The sequence below is a fragment of the Oryctolagus cuniculus genome, chromosome X (assembly GCF_051225735.1).
Source record: "Oryctolagus cuniculus isolate XC-2025 breed Fujian yellow rabbit chromosome X, ASM5122573v1, whole genome shotgun sequence".
Taxonomy (NCBI): Eukaryota; Metazoa; Chordata; class Mammalia; order Lagomorpha; family Leporidae; genus Oryctolagus; species Oryctolagus cuniculus.
This window is the reverse complement of record NC_142888.1, coordinates 11,122,421-11,146,899: the sequence shown is the minus strand read 5'-3', so window position 1 is coordinate 11,146,899 and position 24,479 is coordinate 11,122,421. Positions and strand designations below refer to the sequence as shown.

Sequence of the window (24,479 nt, the reverse complement as noted above, 5' to 3'; positions counted from 1 at the left end):
CTGAGGCCAGAGTGCTGTTTAGGACATCTGCCATTCTATGGGTCTGCTGTGTATCTCATTTCCCATGTTGGATCGTTCTCTCCCTTTTTTATTCTATCAGCTAGTATTTGCAGACACTATTCTTGTTTATGTGATCCCTTTGGTTCTTAGTCCTATCATTATGATCAATTGTGAACAGAAATTGATCACTGGGACTAGTGAGATGGCATTGGTACATGCCACCTTGATGGGATTGAATTGGAATCCCCTGGTATGTTTCTAACTCTACCGTTTGAGGTAAGTCAGCTTGAGCATGTCCCAAATTGCACATCTCTTCCCTCTCTTTTCCCACTCTTATATTTTACAGCGATCACTTTTCAGTTAAGTTTCAGCACTTAAGAAGAATTGTGTATTGATTACAGTATTCAACCAAAAGTATTAAGTAGAACAAACAACCAAAAATACTAAGAGGGATAACATATTAAGTTGTTCATCAATAGTCAGGGCGAGGGCTGATCAAGTCACTGTTTCTCATAGTTTCATTTCACTTTACTTAATGTATGCTAAACTGATCTTCTGTATATAAAGAGAATCGAAAATGAATCCTCATGTGAATGGAAGGGGCGAGGGAGTGGGAAAGGGGAGGGATGCGGATGGGAGAGACGATATGGGGGGGAAGCCATTGTAATCCATAAGCTGTACTTTGGAAATTTATATTCATTAAATAAAAGTTAAAAAAAACAAATTTTAATGATAATTTAAAAAATAAAAAATTTTAAAAAAATAGGGCAAGGGCTGATCAAGTCACTGTTTCTCATAGTTTCATTTCACTTTAACAGGTTTCCTTTTTGGTGCTCAGTTAGTTGTCACCTATCAGGGAGAACATGTGGTATTTCTCCCTTTGGAGTTGGCTTATTTCACTCAGCATAATGTTTTCCAAATTCCTAACAGGGATCACTTTTCAGTTAAAATTTAAACCCCTAAGAAAAATTGTGTGTTAATTACAGAGTTCAACCAATGGTACTAGAACAAAAAAAAAATACTAAAATGGATAAAGTATTACATTGTACATCAACCATCAGGACAAGAACTGATCAAGTCACTGTTTCTCATAGTGTCCATTTCAGTTCAACAAGTTTCCCTTTTGGTGCTCAGTTAGTTGTCGCCGATCAGGGAGAACATATGATATTTGTCCCTTTGCGACTGGCTTAATTCACTCAGCATGTTTTCCAAATTCCTCCATCTTGTTGCAAATGACCGGGTTTCATTGTTTTTCACTGCTGTATAGTATTCTATAGAGTACATGTCCCATAATTTCTTTATCCAGTCTACTGTTGATGGGCATTTGGGTTGGTTCCAGGTCTTAGCTATTGTGAATTGAACTGCAATAAACATTAAGGTGCAGACAGCTTTTTTGTTTGCCAGTTTAATTTCCTTTGGGTAAATTCCAAGGAGTGCGATGGCTGGGTTGAATGGTAGGGTTATCTTCAGGTGTCTGAGGAATCTCCAGACTGACTTCCATAGTGGCTTAACCAATTTGCATTCCCACCAACAGTGGGTTAGTGTCCCTTTTTCCCCACATCCTCTCCAGCATCTATTGTTGGTAGATTTCTGAATGTGAGCCATTCTAACCGGGGTGAGGTGGAACCTCATTGTGGTTTTTATTTGCATTTTCTTGATTGCTAGTGATCTTGAACATTTTTTCATGTGTCTGTTGGCCATTTGGATTTCCTCTTTTGAAAAATGTCTACTGAGGTCCTTGGCCCATCTCTTAAGTGGGTTGTTTGTTTTGATGTTGTGGAGTTTCTTGATTTCTTTGTAGATTCTGATTATCAACCCTTTATCAGTTGCATAGTTTGCAAATATTTTTCCCATTCTGTTGGTTGCCTCTTCACTTTCCTGACTGTTTCTTTTGCAGTACAGAAACTTCTCAATTTGATGCAATCCCAAATGTTAATTTTGGCTTTGACTGCCTGTGCTTCTGGGGTGTTTTCCAAGAAGTCATTGCCGGTACCTATATCTTGCAGGGTTTTTCCAATGCTCTCTAATAATTTAATGGTGTCAGGTCATAGATTTAAGTCTTTATCCATGTTGAGTGAATTTTTGTGTAAGGTGAAAGGTAGGGGTCTTGCTTCATGATTCTGCACGTGGAAATCCAATTTTCCCAGCACCATTTATTGAATAGACTGTCCTTACTCCAGGGATTGGTTTTGGATCCTTGATCAAATATGAGTTGGCTGTAGATGTTTGGATTGATTTCTGGTGTTTCAATTCTATTCCATTGGTCTATCCATCTGTTTCTGTACCAGTACCATGCTGTTTTGATTACAACTGCCCTGTAGTATGTCCTGAAATCTGGTATTGTGATGCCTCCAGCTTTGTTTTTTTTTTTTTTTTTTTTTTTTGTACAAGATTGCTTTAGCTATTCGAGGTCTCCTGTGTCTCCATATGAATTTCAGCTTCTTTAAAATTAATTAAGTTTCTTTAAAAAAAAAAAGAAAGAAGTGAAATTAACTTCAAGATGCAATGACTTTGGCCAGCACCATGGCTCACTTGGCTAGTCCTCCGCCTGCAGCGCCAGCACCCCAGATTCTAGTCCCGGTGAAGGTGCCGGATTCTGTCCCAGTTGCTCCACTTCCAGTCCAGCTCTCAGCTGTGGCCTGGGAAGGCAGTGGAGGATGGCCCAAGTGCTTGGGCCCTGCACCTGCATGGGAGACCAGGAGGAAGCACCTGGCTCCTGGCTTTGGATCGGTGCAGCGCACTGGCCATAACAGCCATTTGGGGGTGTACCAACGGAAGGAAGACCTTTCTGTCTCTCTCTCTCTCACTGTCTAACTCTACCTGTCAAAAAAAATAAATAAAAATACAAAATAAAAAAAATGCAATGACTTTGAACAGCCCTTGTCTCGACTGTTGAGGAACAGTTTTGTTATTGTTTTTTCACGTAAATTGTTGAACTCTTTACTTACTATAGAGTTGGTCTTTTGTATATAAAATTAATTGAAAATGGATTTTAGTGGAGAATGGGACTGGGGATGGTAGAGGGAGGAAGGGGAGGGGTAGGAGTGTGGGTGGGAGGGTAGCTATGGTGGGGAGAATCACTATATTCCTAAAGTTGTACTGAAGAAATGCACGAAGTTTATATTCCTTAAATAAAATGTTGCTTTGGGGGAAAATAAAAAATAAAATGAAATAAAATTGGCTACAGAACACATAAAAAATAGGGAACCGATGTCCCAGGCACCTAATATTAAATATAAATGGATTAATCCAAACAAATCTGAAATACACTGAGGTGGGTTGAAAACTATACTCGGCACCTCTTGTTCTTTAATCTTTCTCCTCAAAGTGGCATTTGCCATCATTCTTGTCATTGCTAATTCCTTGATTTAGAGCATTTCAGCTGAAGTCTACAATGATCTTTTCTTAGCACTAGTTTTCTGGTTATAAAAGACAAACATACCCTAATATTTCCAAACTTAGATTCCTTTACCTATGGCTTAGGATGCAGAAAATATGGCCCTAGGCTATTGTGAATATCTTAGCCATGGCAAGGCCCAGTCCCTTTTATTATTATGTGGGTGGCCCTGGTGATGGGAGGAACAGATTTTGAGATTTGCTTATTTATAAATATGGGAATATATTATGTGTGTGTGTGTATATATATATATATATATATATTACACATACATATACATACATTAAAGCTGGGGTAGATGAAAATTTTGTCAGTATTTTTCCTATCAGAGTCAGGGCTTGCCCTGGTATACTGCCTGACTTCAAGTTGCGGCCATGAGATGTGGGCCATAGAATCTACTGAAATTTTTGGGTCAAACTACCTCTGCCTCTTCATGTTCTTCTTTAGCCCAAGCCATTAAATAGAGTGGCTATGTTACCTCTACATGAGCGTTGGTGATAAGCTTCCCCAAGTGTTTTTAGCTTAGAGTCAAGGGTATCAGAAATTAACCAGATCAGAATGTAGAACTAGTTTGCTCAGCATAGAATATTAAAAGTATTTGAATTTCACTGGCTTTAATCAGGGCTCATGCTCCTGAGTTCACCACTTGTAACACACCCTATAATATTAATCAATAATACACACCTTCCTGGCCCCTTTGGCATTCAAGTCTATAAAACCACTTTAAGGACTGCTCATCCAACTTATCTTCTGCTATGGAAAAAGGTAGGGGGCAGTTACTAGTTTTCCTGTTGCTGCTGTGACAAATTACCACAAACTTGGTAGTTCAACACAACAGAATTTGCCCTCTCATTCACAATTCTGGAGACCGCAAGTCTGAAACCAGCATCACTGTACTAAAATCAAGGTGTTAGTGCAACTGTACTCTCCCAAATAGTCTGCCCCCTGCCTCTTCCAGGTTCTGTTGGCTGCCATCATGCGGTGGCTTGGGTTGCATTACCCTAAACATCTGACTCCATCTTCACATCACATTCTGCTGCGTGTGTCAAATATTCCCTTCCCCCACCCCATCTTATGATGATACTTTTGATGCATTTAGGGATGAACCAGATGATCTAGGATTAGGACTATCTCCTTATCTTAAGATTCTTAACATCATCACATTTGCCAACAACATTTTCCCCAATAGATTCTAGGAACTGGGACCTATTATCTTAACAGCCACCATTTAGCACTACTGTAAGATCCAAAGGTAAAATTTCATCCTACCCTCTGGTGCCACTGTCTTACTGGTCTAAGGACATTCCAACATTCCAGCCAGCCAGCTTTCTTACAGCCTGTCCATGAATTATCCACTTGTGTCCATGAACCATCTTTCCTGACTTATAGAGCAGCAAACTCCAAATATTCTTGATGATATGTTTCTATCATTAAAAATATTGAACATGCTCCTTAATACATGTTGCTTAATTCTAAATTATGTGTGCCAGTGTATTAGTGTGTTACCCTATCATGGATATAAAAACAGTAACTTTTAAATGGCAAATAAATATAAATTGAATTACTAATACCTTCTTCCACACCCAAATAAATCCATGGGATTCACACATCCCACCGGTGGGATACACACATCCCACCCTCTTGTTGTGCATCCTTGCTCCCCAAAACTCCAGGGAGGAGCCTCCAGGACTGTTGTTTATGATAGGAAAGCTGAATGAGTCCTGGACTCCTCATCATTAACTTCACCCACAGCAAGTCAGCTTGCATTTTTGTGCTATATTTTGGGGTTTTAAAAATGATTTCAATGGGAAAAATGTTTCTCTGCAAAAAAATTACAAAATAATAATAATAATAGGTTTGAAACCCACTTCTGTGGAGCACTCTCTTGGTGTGAGCCTCTGAGCGGCCTTTCATGCAGGTGGCACATGACATCACTCGGCCCCAGCTGTTCCTTATTAACTCTGCCTCTCAGTGAAAGATACAGCCTTTACAACTTGATTTTTTTAAGACAGCCCATTTTGCAAATCAACCAAACACATTAAACACAGTTAGACTGCCACGTTCCATAAATATAAATTCAACAAATAAATTCTGTCTTCACAGCCTCCACTAAGACATGGATTAACTGGAAGTTCTGAAGGACATCAGGTTTAGTGGGAAAGCACCCCTGTTTTGTCACCCCAAGAGAAATGCCTGCCAAGCCAACTTCACCTCCAGTGAATCCAAGCTCAAGAATCAGCCAGGAGCTGGTAACCCTCAGCGAGGCCTCTAAACTGCTTCCCACATAAGCGGACTTAGTAAATACGTTCTTTGCCTGCTACTGATGTCTAATTAGGCCCTGACCATGAGGCTAAGAGGTGGAGAAGAAAAGCCAGGACGCCTGCAGGCTGCCACATGAGTTCACAGCAAAATGACAGGCAGAGTGTGTGATCCAAGGGTAAGAATCTGACAGTCACACTTCAGTCTTTCAGCCACATTTTAACATGGAAAGGTTGTAGCATCAATAGTGTCATCTTCTAATATAAAGGACAACTACATATAATGCATAATTGCCGGTCTAAATGACTTGTTATTTTGACTGTCTATTCTAAAATGTCTGTAATTGCTTCCAATGAGACTTTGAATAAATGATAAGTGAGTACAGGCAATCACTGATGGAGACACAGACATAGCACAGCTTTTAAAAACTTAAATTCAAATTTTTTTGTCAAGTGTCAATTTCTTCCAATTCCTGATTATGATCACAGGCATGTGTACTGCCTTGTCAGGTATTTTCTTCTAACTCTGTCCACTTAAGCAACAGAAGGAGTATCACATGTATGTGTATAAAGGACAAGACAGTCATTTTCAAGGTCAATGAGCAGAAGCTGGCTAAGCCTGATAAATCAGTTTTACAAAATTTTAACCTGTGCCAAATCCTGACCCTTTTGTAAAATGAAGCAAAACAAGGTAGAATACCACATCAAGAGTTACTGCTATCTCTGCAAATGAACTTTTTTCCCCTCTTCCTATGTTTGTTTGCCAAGTTTTAAAATAACAAATCACTTCTTTATAACAAAATTCTCTCCCTGGAATAACAGCCTTTAGTGTGGGTTCTGATAGAGCAATAGCTCCTCTAAATGACAGCAAACGCTTGCAGCAGAGATACGAGGCACGTCTATTTCAGGGCTTCCCATTTGACAGAAAAGCAGTTTGCTAAGAAATGAAGTCATTTCCTGACTCATTGGGATGCCATGTTTAAATCACAGTTTTCTGCCCGACGATACAAAGATTGGGAAAACATGGCTAAGCCTCAAAGAGGTGAATCATCCTTTAAGGATTCAGGAAACCAACTTTTTAAGGTCCCACACATGGTATTAGAGCATACTGATGTGGGGCCGGCATGGTGCATTGGGGGTAAAGCTGCCACCTGCAGCACTGGCATCCCATATGGGTGCCGATTCAAGTCTCAGCTGCTCCACTTCTGATCCAGCTCTCTGCTGTGGCCTGGGAAAGCAGTAGAAGATGGCCAGAGTCCTTGGGTCCCTGCACCCACGTGGGAGACCCAGAGGAAGTTCCTGGCTTTGGATTAGCACAGCTCCAGCCATTGTGGCCAATTGGGGAGTGAACCAGCAGATGGAAGATATCTCTTTCTCTCTCTCCTCTCCTCCTCTATTTAACTCTGACTTTCAAATAAATAAATAAATCTTTAAAAAAAAACATACTGATGTATTCTCACAGTGAATCTTTGAAACTCTGGCAGTATCTTTCATTTAAAGTAAACAACTTACATGTATTTTATAAATACAAGTTTAGAAGCATAGTGATACTTACCACCCTACCCGCCCACACTCCCAGCCTTCCTCCTTCCTTGTTTATTTCCTCTCAATCTGGTAGTATTTCTTGATGAACCTAAGTCTGTAAGTACATCCATAAATCTCTCAGACAACACTACAGTGAGCCACCTCTCCTGGCTGACTTTGCCTCCAGGCCCCTGGAAGCCCATAGCCAATGAGAATGTAGTGTTGGCATCAGCCAGCCTGAAGAATGTCCAATAGATTATAGTTACCTTTTGGAATACTTGTATGGAACTCCAGTATTGCCATGAATGCTTACTTCATCTTGGCTGATTTGTACACAACTGAATATTGGATGAAACCAGGAGGAGGAATATCAAAGATTATATATGTGTGTGTGTATACACACACACACACACACACACACACACACACAACAGGGACCAAATACAGAGGCAGAAGCTAATTGGTAAACAAGAAAGACCTAAGAAATGTATTCAGGAAATGAAGAGAGAACAATTGATTATAGCACAATGACTTTACCATTTCTCAAAAAAAAAAATGAGGTTGATATTTCAAAGCACAACTCTAGAGAGTTGTATTTGCTAACAATGACTAAGATTTTCTATCAACTAATGTAGTCCTAACAACTGCTTTATGGGTCAAGTCTTTCTGCTGTTCCCCTTTGCATAAGAGAAACAAGGTCAAGAGAGGTTTAGTAACTCACTCAAGCTCTCACAGCTCTTAGGAGGAAGAGTAGGAAAGTGACCCCAAGAGCTTCTGGCTCCAGATCTTCATTGCTATACAGTAAGTTTATTTCGGTGACAAAAAATTTTGAAGTCCACATATAGGTCTTTCATAATACACATTCTCCATGAGCTGAAAGAACCTTCTATGAATGAATCTCAAAATTTTGTACCAAAATAAACTTACCTTTTAATACCATTTCCCATGACCTTTTTGAAGTTCCTTCATACATACAACCTCTACCTCCTCAAGCCATGATAGTCCTGTCTTTTGAAGTCCTATAGTTCTCACCAGTCATGCACATTTAATGTTGAACATTTACAATTTTGCATGTTTGTTGCATCTTCATGTCAGTACAGTATGTCTTTCCAACTAGACTGAAAAACACTGAGTGCAGGAATCATAAATCATACTCCTCTGTAATCCCCACAGCACTATCCCCTACTCATTAAATAAGATTTAATTGGAACTACAGCAGAAAGGTAACTTTCCAAACAACTATTCCAATAATTGTGCCATCAAATAAATTCTACCAACACTTTGTGATAATCAACAGTCATCTTTTGAGATTGCTAGAAAATTAAGTTTAGGAATTAATGCTTTTTATCTCACTCTATTTCTTTTGACTGACAAAACCAAAAATAATCACTTTGCATCTTCAAAGAGTTCCACCCCCGTGAAAGCAGGGGAAGAGTGAGCCATCACTAGGAAACAAATGTGTTCTGCTCAAGGCAATCAAATAAATCAACCCCCAAAATATAGTTAAAGCAAAGTGACTCAGACACGGTTCATGTTTTTAGTCACTTAGAATCTGAAGTTACTCTGAAACACGAATCGTTTTTAAAGCATTACTCATTTTGCTTTCTCTGATAAAACTAAAATAATCCAATACAATTATCTGAATGGTTATAATTTAAAGATTTAAAATACACACTCAAACCCTAACATTTCAAATTAGTGCCACTCTTTAGGACAAACTCTAATAATAATGATCTGGTATAAAAGTATCCTGAGAAACTAATTTCCTACCATTTTCTTTTTATTAAGCTAATCTGGAAAAAAAAAAAAAACAGCATTCTTCCATGGGGCTGTCCTAGAGAAAGCACGCCACTGTAGAAACCACACAACTAAAACATCATTACTCAACATTGAAAACCATTTTTCCTTTCCTCAGCTAAGAAGGCATTTATTCCCACACTGGAAAATTAAATATGGCTCAAGACCTTTTTTTTTTTTTTAGAAATAATTGAGTTTCATCAAATCGATAAACTAAAACAATCTCAGTGAATTTACCAGTAGCCCAAGGATGACAAATCATACTTGGAAATTACTGGTTGGTAGTAGAGACCTGGATGCGGTATTGAGAAAGATAGAGACCATATCCAAAAGAAAATATGTTTAGATCAACTAGCACATCAGCAATGTATGTGGGAGGCAAAGTCCAAGCACCAAAAACTTGAACTAACCACCACAATTTATTAAAACACAGAAACTCTCCAGCTGAAATGAGGGATGTGTGCAAGGAATTTGGAAGGTGGCTTGGGATTGTTTGGTTAGCTTTAAGAGAGATAATTTATCACTAAGAAGTGATCCAGACTTTTGGTACCTTAATCAAATAGCAGGAAAAGAATTGAACATTTATTGAAAGCCTACTACCTGCCAAGCACTGAACTTGTTGCCTTACCTCAACCATACACTCACATGGCCATATCCAAAAATTTTGTCATTACCACTAATACCCCTCCATCATCTTAATTTCAATCATTTTACTTCCCAAACACCACTTCCTATCTTTCAGATGTATTCCCTTAGGTATCCTGTCTCTACCTCACTGATGTGTCGAAGTCCATGGGTCCTATCACCCTTTCATTATCCCTCTCCTCCCCACTAGCCCTCCCTCCCTGTTTACCCATCATCAGTTCAATGGGATATACCACTCATTTGCAGTATCCATTCCATTGCTCCTTTCTCATCATAATTGCCAAACCAAATCCCACACCTTGTTACATCTAGGTCTCTGCTGTTCTAGACCTACATCCATGCAACCTAGAAAGTGCTAGAGAAAAAAGTCACAGCTGTAATCATAACTCTACAGAAATGATTCCCTCAAGTGAGTCCTTAGTAAGGCTGATAACCACAGCATATTCCTCACTCATCCATTCACTCTACCACTAAATAACTAAATCATACTTTTTCCTCTATCTCTTAAAGTCTCTTCCTCCTTATTTTCAGCTGCTGAGTCATCTTTCCTGTTTCATGAAAAACAAAAAAAAACAATTGGCAGAGAATTTCCACAGGCACTCACCCCTCCATTAACCTGCCTACCTGTGTGTCTGTATGCTCTACCCTCTCTTTCGACACAATGGAGGAACTGTCCGTTCTGATCAATAGCCAAGCTCTCCATTTGCATTTACTTCTCTTGGTTATTCAACATCTCTCCAGTGATTCTCTCCTTCCTCTCAGCACTGATTTTTCCTTCTCTAATAAATTATTCCCAGACATTCATATATTCTGTCAAAAAATTTTCATATTGTCTTGAGTCCACATATCCCTTCTGCCTCATTTTTCTGCTTTATTTCATAGCACCAAATTTTGGAAAAAACTCTTCCATTTCTCTTCCTGGTCTTTTTTGAATGTACTCCAAATAGGCATTGTTCCCCACCATGACCGTTCTCTACAAACACCATTCAACGTGTTCTTTTCAACATCTTAAACAACCATTTCATTGCCAAATATAATGATCAAGTCTCAGAACTTGTAAATAATATAGATCAAAAAAAAGACAACATTTGGGGATCCTCTTCCTTTTTTAAAAAAAAAAAGTAATATCTTGATTGGCTCCAGAATACCAAACACTTCTGCTTTTCTTCCTATCTCACTAACCACAATTTCTCAATATCCTTTTCTTGCTACTTCTATATCCAACCCCTAGATACTGGAGTGCTCCAAGACCTCATCTCTTCTCTACTTAACCCAGCCTTTTGATAATCTCATTGGGTCTCACGGCTTCAAATGCTATTTTTATATTACTGAATTCTAAATACAGTCTCTAGCGCAGATTGTCCTCTTGAGCTGCAGAATACTAGGTTTAACTGCCAATTCAGTGACAATTCAATGAAATATCTAAAAATCTCTCTCAAAATGTTTATGTCCCAAACTCCTGAAATCCACCGAAAAACCATGCATCCAATAGTATTCCCTATCATAGTAAGTGGCAGCTAACACCAATCAAATTACTCATTCTGAAAACCCTGGAGTCACCTGTGAATCTTCGCCTCTCAGGATGCTCATACCCAATCCATCCACACATCCTTATGACTTACCTCTAAATATGACCACTCTACCTACTTCCCCCTCCTGGTCCAAGCCACCATTATCTCTCACTAGGTCTCCTTTGTGCTACTACAGTCTATTCTAGACACAGCAACCAATATAAAATTTTTTAAAGAGTAAATCATGGGTGGACATTTGGCTCAGTGGTTAAGTCACTGCTTATGACATCACACCTCATATCCAAGTGCCCGGTTCAAATCCTGAGTATTGAGGTCCTTGGCCCATCTCTTAAGTGGGTTGTTTGTTTTGATGTTGTGGAGTTTCTTGATTTCTTTGTAGATTCTGATTATCAACCCTTTATCAGTTGCATAGTTTGCAAATATTTTTTCCCATTCTGTTGGTTGCCTCTTCACTTTCCTGACTGTTTCTTTTGCAGTACAGAAACTTCTCAATTTGATGCAATCCCAAATGTTAATTTTGGCTTTGACTGCCTGTGCTTCTGGGGTGTTTTCTAAGAAGTCATTGCCGGTACCTATATCTTGCAGAGTTTCTCCAATGCTCTCTAATAATTTGATGGTGTCAGGTCATAGATTTAAGTCTTTAATCCATGTTGAGTGAATTTTTGTGTAAGGTGAAAGGTAGGGGTCTTGCTTCATGATTCTGCACGTGGAAATCCAATTTTCCCAGCACCATTTATTGAATAGACTGTCCTTACTCCAGGGATTGGTTTTGGATCCTTGATCAAATATGAGTTGGCTGTAGATGTTTGGGTTGATTTCTGGTGTTTCAATTCTGTTCCATTGGTCTATCCATCTGTTTCTGTACCAGTACCATGCTGTTTTGATTACAACTGCCCTGTAGTATGTGCTGAAATCTGGTATTGTGATGCCTCCGGCTTTGTTTTTGTTGTACAAGATTGCTTTAGCTATTCGAGGTCTCCTGTGTCTCCATATGAATTTCAGTCCTGAGTATTCCATTTTCAATCCAGCTTTTGGCTAATGCCAACTCCAGGAGATGACAGGTGATGGCTCACTTACTTGAGTCCCTTGCCACCCACATGGGAGACCAAGATGGATTTCTGGGTGCCCAGCTTTGGCATGGCAGCCATATGGACTGTTGCAGCCATGTGGGTAGATGGAACGCTGTCACTCTGCCTTTCAAAGAAAAAAATTTTTTCAAGTTTTATCACTATTCTGCTTGAAAGCCTCCAACATCTTCCTATCTCAACCAAAATACCCTCCCAAGAGACACCTCTGACCAATTCCTGCTATATTCCCCCACTCCCTACACTTGAATTATTTTAGCATCTTTGCTCCCTGAACACAGCATCCATCTTCCCACCTAAAGATCTGAGTTTGCTAATTACTTTTCCTGGAATGCACTTTATCCAGATATCCACTGATTGCTTCTTCATCCTTTGAAGGTCTTTCCTAAAATTTTTTATTATCAATGAAATCCTCACTGACCACCTGATTTAAATTCAGAGAACATTCTGGCTTGTTCTTTGACACTGCAGTTTTACTTTTCCCCCATAGAAGTTTTCACCATCAAACATATTGTCAATTCTATACAGCATTTGTTCATCTTTCTACTCTAGCCAGAATTAAAACTACATGAGCAAAGAGTCTTTTATCTGTTTCTTGAATTTATTCAAGGCCCATAATAGTATAGTACCTAGTGCAAAATAGACAGTCTTTTTTTAAGATTTATTTATTTGAAAGTCAATTACAGGGAGAGAGGGAGACAGATCTTCCATCTGCTAGTTCATGCCCCACATAGCTTCAATGGTCAGGACTGGGCCAGACCAAAGCCAGGAGCTTCTTCACAATCTCCTAGGTGAGTACAGGAGCCCGAGAGCCAGGCCATCTTCCACTGCTTTTCCCAAGCCATTAGCAAGGAGCTGGGTCAGAAGTGGAGTAGCTAGGACATGAACTGGCTCACATAAGAGATGCCGGCACTGTGGGTGGCAGCTTTACCCACTCACCACACAACGCCAGCCCCCAGTCATCACTTCTTGATTTGACAAAGCAATCTATGTTATCTCATTTTATTATCACTTAAACCATAGAAGGTATACATTATTATACTTTCTTTATTGATACACAAAGTGAGGTGCAAATGGATCAAATTATTTGTCCAATATAATACATCTAGTGAATACAGTAGTCAAGATTAACCTTGATGGAGAGTAGCAATTTAGCTTACCAGTTAAGATGTCTATATCCAACATTTGAGTCACTGTATTTGATTCCTGCCTCTGTACTTCAGCTTCCAACCTACACAGACACTGGGAGGGAGTCGTGATGGATCAAGTAATTGGGTTCCTGTGTCATGTAGGAGACTTGGATTCCATCACTGGCTCCTGGCTCTAGACCTGGCCTAGTCCTAATCATTGTGGACTGCAGGAAGTGAACCAGTGAGGCTCTCTTTCACTCTTGCTCTTTCTGTATCTCAAATAAAGTGATTTGACTCCCATGCTTACTTTCTTTTCTTCTTAGTAATTCTCTTTTAAAATACTTAAAATAAGTTTAAAAAATAAGTTTATTTAAAATAAGTTTCATTCTCCACTGATTGATGACACATGAAATTTTACAAATATCTCAACTCTTTCTCAAATAATGTTCCTTCTCTCCTCCAGATTATACATCTCCAATGTAAAGTATGAAACGATCACTTATCAATTACCGTGTTAGTCCATGTGAAATTTCCAGTATTTGTCTGTTTATTAGTTATAATCTTTTTAATTTTTATTAATATAAAAATAGATTGCATTTATTTCATAGGTACAGTTCTAAGATTCCAGTAATTCCCTCCCCCCTCCTATTTTTTCCTTCAATTTTTACCAACACAATTTTAATCTACTCTCTAATCACTGGCCTAATTTGCCTCTAACCAAAACATTCAATGAGTAAAAATAGTAAGACTACAGTTTGAGGTGTATCAACAAGAGCTCAAAAGGACAATTGTATCACGAGATGTCCGTTTCATTCCTATACATTTTTTTGTATTCTATATTAACTGCCTTTTTCTCATGACATTCAAGAATCAACTGTTGTGGACAGCGCTATGGTGTAGCAGGTAAAACTGCCACCTGGGATGCCCACGTTTGTGTCCTTGCTGCTCCACTTCTGATCCAGCTCCATGCCAATGGCTTGGGGAAAGCAGCAGAAGATTGCCCAAGTGTTTGAGCCCTGTCATCCACATGGGAGACTTGGTTGAAGCTGCTGGCTTCAGCCTGGCTCAGCATTGGCCGTTGTAGCCACCTGGGAAGTAAAACAGCATACAGAAGATTTCTCTGTCATTCCCCACCCCTAACTTAGACTTTGAAAATATAGAGATCTTGGGAGGAAAAAAAAAAAAAAAAACACCAACTATTTATCCTATCTTAATGGCTTATTTATTTGAAAGGCATAAAGACACAGAAAACAAGGCAAAAACAGAGAGAGAGTATTCACGGGTTAACTCCCTAGCCTGCACAGCCAAGAGCTGAAAACACATTCTAGGTCTCCCTTGTGGGTGGTGTGGGGAGCAACTGAGACTAGACTAAATTACTGGAACTAAGACTAATTCTATGCATCTACTCTCCCACAATATGGCGCTGAGCGACAGCAAACAACTTCTATACAGCTGCCTCGCCAATTTGACGAGCTACAGGAGCTGATCCTGCTCCTGATTGGAGGAAAGCAGTGTGCTCGGCGTGTGGGTAGCAGAGCATGGATTGGTGGAAGAGGACTATAAAGAAGGAGAGAGACAGCATGCACCGGAAAACATCTGAGGAACATCTGAGCAGCCCCTGAGAGAGCCAGCCGGCGGTATGCCGCTCCTCGGCGGAAGCGGGGAGAGTGGCGGGGGGGCCGCCCCTCCGCGAAGGGGGGGGGGGGGCGGCAGCTAACCCGGGAAGAGCCGGGGAAAGAGAACAGCGCAGGGTCCGGCTGGCAGCAAACCCGGGAAGGGCCGGGCAAAAAGAACAGCGCAGGGTCCGGTGTCGTTCCTCCGCAAATGGGGGAGCGACAGGTGGCAGACATCCAATGACTTGAGTGATTACTTGAGGCTTCCTTGGGTTCACATGAGCAGGAAGCTGAGGTAAGGTGTGCAGCTGGGGCCCAAACTCAGGTGCTCTGATATGAGGTGTGGGCATCCCAACTGGCTTCTTAACCACTACACCAAAAGCCTGCCTGCTCTTACTCATTTCTTATATGAGATGTACCATTGGGTACCCAAATGATATGTGAAGGGAGGGTCTTTTTATTGAAGTATTTCACCTAATAAATGAAGTACTAACTAGAACATTATCTTTTAGCAATAAGCTAAGCACTAAGTATCAAAGACTGCTATTAACACAAAATTAGGGGTATGCAGGCATTATGGGCCTGCTGATAAAACACCATACCATCTATAGTCTTTTTAAAAGCTTTTTGTATTTATTTGAAGTGCATAGTTACAGAGAGGGAGAGGCAGAGATCTTCCATATGCTGGTTCACTCCCCCAAAAGGCCACAATGGCCAGGGCTGGGCCCTACCAAAGCCAGGAACTTCATCTGGGTCTTACATGGCTACAGGGGCCCAAGGACTTGGGCCATCTTCTGCTGCTTTCCCAGGCACGTTAGCAGTGAGTTGGATTGGAAGTGGCACAGCTGGGTCTAGAACTAGCACCCATATGGGATGCCAGCTCTGCAGGCAGCACTTTACCCATTATACCACAGCACAAGCCCACCATCTATAGTCTTACCAAACAATAAAATAGTGGGGCCAAGGCTTCAGCATAGCGGGTAAAGCCACCGACTTTAGTGCCAGATTTCCATATGGGTGCCGGTTCGAGACCCGACTGCTCCACTTCCAACCCAGTTCTCTGCTATGGCCTGGGAAGCAGTAGAGGATGGCCCAAGTCCTTGGGTCCCTGCACCTACATGGGAGACCCAGAGTAGTCTCCTGGCTCCGGATCAGTGCAGCACCAGCCATTGTGGCCATCTGGGGAGTGAACCAGCAGATGGAAGACCTCTCTCTCTCTGCCTCTCTGTATAACTCTGACTTTCAAGTAAAATAAATCTTTAAAAAAAATAGTGACATTGAATCTTAGTAAACCTGTCAATTGAGGATTCCCAATTTTATTATTGACATTTGGAGCTGCAAAATGTCTTGTGTATCATTGGATATTGAACACTATCTCTGGCTTCTACCTGGTAGATATGAATAGCACTATCAACCCTGTTTTGAAAATCAGATATGGAGCAAGTATTTGGCACAGCAATTAAGATGCCTCTTGGAGAATCGAAAATGAATCTTGATGTGAATGGAAGGGGAGAGGGAGTGGGAAAGGGGAGGGTTGCGGGTGGGAGGGACGTTATGGGGGGGAAGCCATTGTAACCCATAAGTCGTACTTTGGAAATTTATATTCATTAAATAAAAGTTAAAAAAAAAAAAGATGCCTCTTGGGACACTTGCATCCCATATCAGAGTACCTGATTTGAGTCCTAGTTCCTCTATTTCTAGCCCAGCTTCTTGTTAACGTGCACCCTGGGAGGGAACAGGTGATGTCTCAAGTACTAGGGTCCCTGTGGAAAGACTTAGATGGAGTTCCTGGCTCCCGGCTTTGGCCTGGCCCAGCCCTGGCTGTTGCAAGCAACTGTAAAGTGAACCAACAGATGGAAGATGTCCCTCTCTCTCTCTCCCTCTCCTTCTCCTCTTTCCCCTCCCTTCATCCTTCCTTCCCTATCTCCCTCAAAAAAATTTTTAAAATAAAAACAAAAATTGTCTTCAAACACTGCCAATGACCTTTGGTGGCAGCGTAGAGGGAGGGGATACAAATCACCCCTAGTGGAAAAAATCACTGCTATAGATGAAATCAGCACTGCACAGGCAAAACTGAGGGCAGAAGGATGTGTTAAACTAAACCACATGGATGCAATCAGCAAAATATAGGCTGTGGGAAACATCACAGACCAAATGACCCAGATTCTTACACACATAAATTTCCAGGAAGAAAAGGCAGGGATCAAGGGGGAAACTTTCATTCAAAACACCCTTAGAAGACATTTTTTTTAAGCAAGCCAAACTGAACTACAGGGCTTAAGGATGCATGGTTGGGTGCCAAAGCTATAAAGACACGATGGGACACTTAGTTGGGCTGGGGCTTCGTAGGTGACTAATGAGATTTTATTTCTTAACTTGGGTGGCATTTAAAGGGACATTGACCTTATAATAACTCATTCCATTTTATATTTGATTTACCCTATTTTCTGCATCTATGTTTTTCCAGTAAAAAGTGCATAAAGGCGTAATAAATAAGCATCAGAATCTGCCTTCCTCTCATGCAACCTTCATGAGGGTTGCAATTTTGTGGGAGTTGTCCTTGAGAGAACTTTGAATTTATTAAGTTCAGGTCAGTGTTTATGTTCCTTTGGCCTACAGGTATAAATTCTCATCACTGCGTCAAAAACGGCTTTGGGAACCATATCAGGACTTATTATAACCTACACAAGCCATATGCTTGATGTCTACCTCTTGGCCTACTGTAGAAGGAACATTTCACGTCCCATCACAAATACCTACCAGGGAGCCTTTTGTAATCCAGGCTGCCTGCCAGGCACTATGAGGGGAGCAAAACAGAAAGCAGTGAAGTCTTGGCAAATGTGAACAAAACTCATGAGAACTGTGTGAGCTGAGTAAAGATTTGTGGGATGATAACCTTTAGAGAGATTTGTAGGCCAGAGAGATGAGAAAAAGAGAGAGAGAGAGAGACTCTGAGACCTATTTTCTGACTCCACAGGTGTATCTCCTTTCTAGCAAAAGATACACTCCTGAAAAGTTCTGTGGTGATTAATTTTATAAATTTAATTATATTTTCTCATTGACTCACATTATAATCAGAAAGTGGCTTTATCTACATTTTGGATTAATCTTCAACTGGCAGTGGCTCCCAACAGTTTAAGTTCCCCTGCTTCTCTGTCAAGTAGTGAACAGTTTATAAACAAACATTTAAAGGCAACATTTAGAGGAATCCTTGAGTGAATCCTTTAGAACAAAGAATTCTTTGGTAATATTAATAACCCTTAGATCGGAGGCTCACCAAGCTTTTGTAAAGCAGGGCATACCTACATACAAGACTCCAACGTCCTCTGATGGGATTTCATTGTAATTATACCTCTTTACCTAAACATCTTGTTTATGCATGTTTCAAGATGACATCTTGCATTACTTTTCCCAATTTTTTCCAAGAGCATTTATAAGAGAATTTTGTCCAGAGACTCACAAAAATAACTACTAAATATGGCACATATTACTGAGTCATGACATAATAGGACCCTAGCTTTCATTCATCAGTTAAAAAGCACACATCAAAAGCAAAATGCCACCAACACCAGCAGACAGGACATTTGAAGTGATTGGCCCACTGGTTGGATTCTTCAGGATAGATGATGTTCCGGCAGATCACTTTAGAACAGTCTCTTGGATACTAGGCTGCCTAGGCATCACAAGTAGGTCACTGGCATTGAAGATGGAGCTCATCAGTCCCATCTTTCCCAGCTGTGTCACCACTTTCCTTCCCTGCTCCTCCACACTACCCCACCTGCCTGCCAACTCATGACTCCTTCTTAGCTCCCCATTTTCCCTGTCAACATCTGACTCTTATTCAGCCCCCTCCCAATAACTTTTCCTGGACAAATAAAATGAAGATGTTGTCCTCAACACCGACAGCATGAGAGCCAATCACACTTCATGTCATTCAGTTTGCACTTGGGTCCAGAACATAGGAAGAGATTCCCAAGCTGCCACAGAAGGGCAAGACTCTAAGGTCATTGATCCTTCTCCAAGTGGTTTTGATAATCAGATGTCATTAAATTTGGAGTAAATGAGTAGGGGCTAGTTCACTTTTTTCTCTTCTGACAAGAATATAACTCATAGTTGGTTTATTTAGAAGATGTACTGAGTTTGTGCTGGTTTATTATGCTTAATAGAACAATAATACAACCATGAAGAGTCAGCAATGGAATAGAAGTCCTCTGCTAAGTGCATTCCTAACCCATGACAATCAGTGAACAGAGAAACCAGTACTATCAAGGCAAATTACAGTAAATGCTTTCACTCTGACCTACCCCATCTACCTCTCCATGCCTAAGAGCAAAGCATCTAGAACCTATCTAATGGTTATTTCAGAAAGGCTTTTCTTGCCCCCAAATTGTTGGTACACAAAAGATCATTCTGTGCCTACCTTTTCCTTGTAAAGACCCCACAGATAGAGCCCTAAAGAGATGAAGGAACCAAACATGCCTCTGAACAAATAAAATCCTGAACTCAATAGTAAGTATGAGTAACAAACTAAAATGCATGGTAGTGTCAAAATCAGTGCCCAAGGGCAAACACAAAATGAAGAGTAGAAAGAGGCAGCAAATCGGCTATTGCCAATGATGTCCATGAAGGGAGAGAGGTGGCTCAAAGAAATCAGACTGAAGACTGCCCACCATCACTTACTAGGTACCCCTAATTTGTCTGTACATTTGGATGAATGAGATTTTTAAGCAAAGAGTTTAGCACTGCAAGGCACCGAGAAATGAGCGTATAATGTAGTGGCCATGAAAAGCTTAGGGCAGAGAATACTATCAGAGAAATTAATTTAAGAGGCCATCTAAGTTGACACAAAGAGTAGTGATTCTCAAAGTGTGGTCCCAGGACAAGCAACATCAGTATCACCTGGGAGTTTGTTAGAGATGCCAACTCTGCAGCCTCACCCCAGACCTACTGAACCACTCTGGAATGAGGCCCAGCAAATAGGACCTAAGAAGCTCTCTACGGAATTGTGATGCACATAGAGAAATAAAGGAATCCTGTGAGATTTTTAAAAAAGCAGCAGCAGCAGCCTCATAACAGCCTTATCTCTGGCTGCACATTAAAACCAGCTGAGAAATTTTAAGACTACTCATGGCCAGTCTGGCTCATCACCAGAGTCTGATTTAATTAGTGTGAAGTGAGGACCAGGCATTCAAATTATTTACAAGCTCTCCAGGTAATTCCAATGTGCCCCAAGGGCCAGGAACCTCTGATGGAAAAGGCCAAGCAGTGTAGGAGGACATCATTCAAAATTGCTACATAAATGACCTCTAAAAGAAGGTCTGACTCTTTCCAATATGGTATTCTGCTGCCTCCCAAGTAGTCACACATATATTCTCAGCTGTCAACACTGCTATGCTTTTGCACAGGGCGGGGAAATTGCTTTTATTTCAGAAGCACAAAAATAAAATCCACAGCTGGCCCCTTGCACAATCCCTACTCACCCTAAGAGCTGGCTTTATACAACCAACACTTTCCTTCCCTATCCTTGGTAGATGGGGTGTCCTTGGGAGTCACTGAGAAGTTGTACTTTGTTCTACTTGTGGGGAGCAAACCAGACTAGACTGAGTTACTGGAATTAAGACTTATTCTATGCATCTGCTCTCCCACAATATGGCGCTGGGAGAGAAGTAAACAGCTTCCGCACAGCTGCCTCCAGTTCAACCAATAAACTGTAGGACTTGCTCCTGATTGGAGGAGAGCAGCGTACTCGGCGTGTGGGCAGCCGAGTTAGGATTGGCGGAGGAGGACTATAAAGGAGGAGAGAGACGGCATGCACCGGGAACATCTAGCTGAAGGAACACCCGTGCAGCCCCCCAGAGAGCCGGCCGGCAGTGTGCCGCTCCCCTGCGGAAGTGGGGAATGTGGCCAGGGGGAACTGCTCTTCCACGGAGGTGGAAGGGATAGTAGCCAACCCGGGAAGAACCAGCAGCAAACCCGGGGAGGGCCGAGCAGACGAAAGAACAGCGCAGGGTCCTGTGTCGTTCCTCCACGAAGAGGGGGAGCGACATAATGGTGCCGTGACTCGGATATGAAGCCTAGCCAGGGTTTAGTGTCGTTCCTCCACGAAGAGGGGGAGCGACACTACTCACAGTGGCAGCAGCCCTCACAGGGCTGTTGGCCTGACTGCCCCCGCAGCCATCTCTCAGACAGCAGGATGCAAAGGCAGATGCCTCTCTCCAGAGGTCTAGATACACCTTCAACAGCTGGAAACCGCCAGTCCCTCAGCTACTCCGAGACCATTGTCTCATGAACATGGCAGGGAATGAGGGTCTCAGTGGGAGGAGAGAGGAAGCACTGTAGCAACTCCAGCTGGAGTAGACAACAGAGGCGGCTAGGGAGCATCCAACTCTCTCCCCAGGGATCAGCAATAAGGTCATTTACCTGTCTACATAACCTGAGTCCACTTGCACTATGGGGTGAGGGCAAACACTTGGCAAAGTTTAAGCATCCAGAGAGAAACCATAAAGGTACAGATTGTCAGCAAATGACACTCAATCTTATTATCTGTGTGCAACTTCCAAGGGGATTCACTGCCAGTCCTGTGCAAGGGCCTTTGCAGGCACACCTAGTAAATGGTAGAGTGGTGGCTTGATTAGCCAGGTACACATTACACACATGACAAGTAGGAAAGAGAACGAATGTCTTACCCCAGAGTTCCCAAATACATGGAAAATGGAAAAATTTTTTGTGCAAGTTTTGAAATCCATCCATATTACATCTTCCATAAGCGTTCTGAAGAATGCTCAACTAATAGATGACAATGACAATAATGATGGTAACCAGATTTGCCACTGGAAATTTTAATTTTCCAAAAAGCTCAAATCTGGAAGAACTTCCAGGCACTCTGGTATCTGTGAGCACGATTTCTGCATGAAAACACCTAAGAGCAGCCAAGGGGTAGATGCCAAGGCAAGAAAGGGAGATGGGGTAAGTGAACTAGCAAGCCTACCATTTTGCAGGAACTGATCAGGTAAGTTCTCAGATTGGAGCCTGCTGTCTAGAGCAGTGGTTCTCAAATGGGGTTCATTTTCTTCCCCGGAGGACATTTAGCAGTGTTTGAGATATTGGGGAGGGGAAGGGTACAACAGTAGGAAGGTGCCACTGGCATCCCGTGAATTCAGGCTAGGGATGCTTCTGAACACCCACCATGTGCAGGAGAGTCCCCACAACAAATATCATGCAGTCCCTATGTTATTAGTACCAAGACTAAGAACCCGTGACATAGTTAAATGCCTCCTCAACAAGGAAAATACTGATGGATTTTTCTCATGAAGGTCCATAATCCAACCAGCTTCCATTAGCATCCTAGAAGAAGAGTTGTTCTCCTTAAGGAGACAGACAGGTAAATTAATCTTAACTGATGATCTTCCCCACCACCTGCTCTCAGCAAACGCAACATCGAAATCTCCCAATGGCTGTCTAGACTCTTATCAAATATTTTCAGTAATAAAAATCCCATGGCCTCCCTGTAGCAACTTGTTCCAATGTTTGTCTTTCAAATAGACAAAATGTTAGGTTTAATCACTTAAAATCATCGATATTTGATGGGTCTTGGCCTTCAAAATGGCAATCTCATGTGCTTTCACCTAATATTCTTCAACATGTCCTACTTTTAGAAGCCATTTTCTTGTGTTCACTCTTCAGTGCCCAGGTTTTTTTTAGTGACAATGATTCCTAACCATCCACTGCCCAGTCGATACCTCCCTGTCCCCACCTGCATCCCTTGCACTCAATCTTTGTTGGCTCTCCTGCCAAAAAAATTATTCAGTTTTTCCTCAGGTCAACTGTTATTGTTTTGCATTTTCATTTGTAATTTCATTGTGTTCTATGGAAAGTAACTGAAATTAGGTTGTTACACTAGCAAGTACCTGGGACTTTTATCCTGAGCAAGCATAAGGAAAAGCCCAGAAAAGCAGGCTCTCTTGAGTCTTATGACACACTGTGGCTCATTCAATAGTGTAGCAAATCTTCATTTAAACATCCTGACTTCAAACTGCTGCTATGTACTCAAAGAAAGGGGAACAATTATGAAATGGTTACAATGTACCAAACAGTATGCTACAAGCTTTCACATAATTATCAAGTTCATCTCTAAAGCAAGGCTATAAAGAAGAAATTCTTATTCCATTTCACAGATGAAAGACAGCTCAACAATTTAAATAATTTTTGGTGCCAGCATTTATGAACCCCAATTTGCACCTTACCAGTATGCCCAGACACCAGTGCCCACACTGTTAGCATTATCTTAGGCAGACTGAAATGAAGTTTGAGATTGAGAATTTCAAAATCACCACTTGAGAATATACTGCATTGATAAAGGTGAATTTTCCTTTTACCCTGAGTCTTGACCACAATTCACTGTCTACACACACATACCACAAGATTATTTTATGGTGTATATAATCTCTCTCAAAATATTAGCATCATTTCCTTTACTCATTTCAGAATAAAAAAAACCAAACAGCCAACAAAATTGCCAGTGGGGCTTTAACACACACACATGCCTTGCTATATCCGTTTTCAGCTGAAAATATTATCCATTGCTTTTCATTTAGCTCTTTCATAAAAAGCCATAAATTCACTGATGAAAGATGAAATCATATGTATTCTTGTCTTCCAAAAACACAGCTTAATGTACTTAAAATTCCCTTCACGTGAAACAGGGAGGGAAGGGGAGAAGCAGAAGCGTTTCTACACAGGTGTGGGGTGAGCTGTGGCCACCTTGTGGCTAACTGCTGAAGGAAGCACTACTCTGACCACAGTGGGCCCAGAGGCAGAATGACCCCTTCAGGCACAGCATCTGCAACCTTGCACCTTGTTCTTCGTTTCTTTCCAGACGCAGTCAACAGACATTTGCCAAACAGAACTACATCTTCCGTAATATGAGACAGAAGGAGCACAGCTTCGTAAAATGCTAGAGTCACTTGCTACCTTTGTAAAGTTTCATAGCTTAAGGCTTACAGGCAGCCTCCCAGAGGCAGTTAAAAGCAAGCCAAGTTTTCCTTTATGGCTGCTAAGGACTTCAATTCTGCTGATCACACTGGGTGCAGCTTTACTAGCATGTGTTGTTTTCCTGTGGTCTAATATAAGATTATGTTGTGTACAGACGTGTAGTATCATCATCCCCAAGTAAGTTTATGTGTTTCTACAAGTTACAGAATTACCGTACTTCTGTGAAAACATCACTTCTGAGAGACAGGGAATGCGGCTCCTACCACACTCTATCATTAACTGGCTTGTGTGACTTTCACTTGTTTATCCTTGGTTTATCTGTAAAAGCAGGAATTATTAAATCAGTGGATTTTCACAGGTTTTTAGCACTGAAACCGTTTTCCCCCCAAAGAGTTTTCAGAACCTTAATAAGTCAAAGTAATCAAAAGTTAGCAGTCATCTGAACAGCTAGGCCAAACCCATCCTCCACCCCCACCAGCCACCCCCCTTCTTTCCCTCTTCCGGAGC

The 24,479-nt window shown here is 41.2% G+C and overlaps 1 long non-coding RNA gene across 4 annotated transcripts in view; it reads right to left on the bottom strand.

Annotated features, from left to right (window-relative positions):
- Positions 1–24,479, bottom strand: part of LOC149119555 (uncharacterized) — a 227,875-nt gene that overhangs the window by 203,007 nt on the left and 389 nt on the right. For 3 of the 4 annotated variants that reach the window (XR_016227736.1, XR_016227739.1, XR_016227737.1), the window contains exon 2: positions 24,190–24,290. This is a non-coding gene — a long non-coding RNA (uncharacterized LOC149119555). Of the gene's footprint in view, positions 1–24,184; positions 24,291–24,479 lie in introns of all 4 variants that reach the window. The other variant, XR_016227738.1, reaches the window with a different exon arrangement.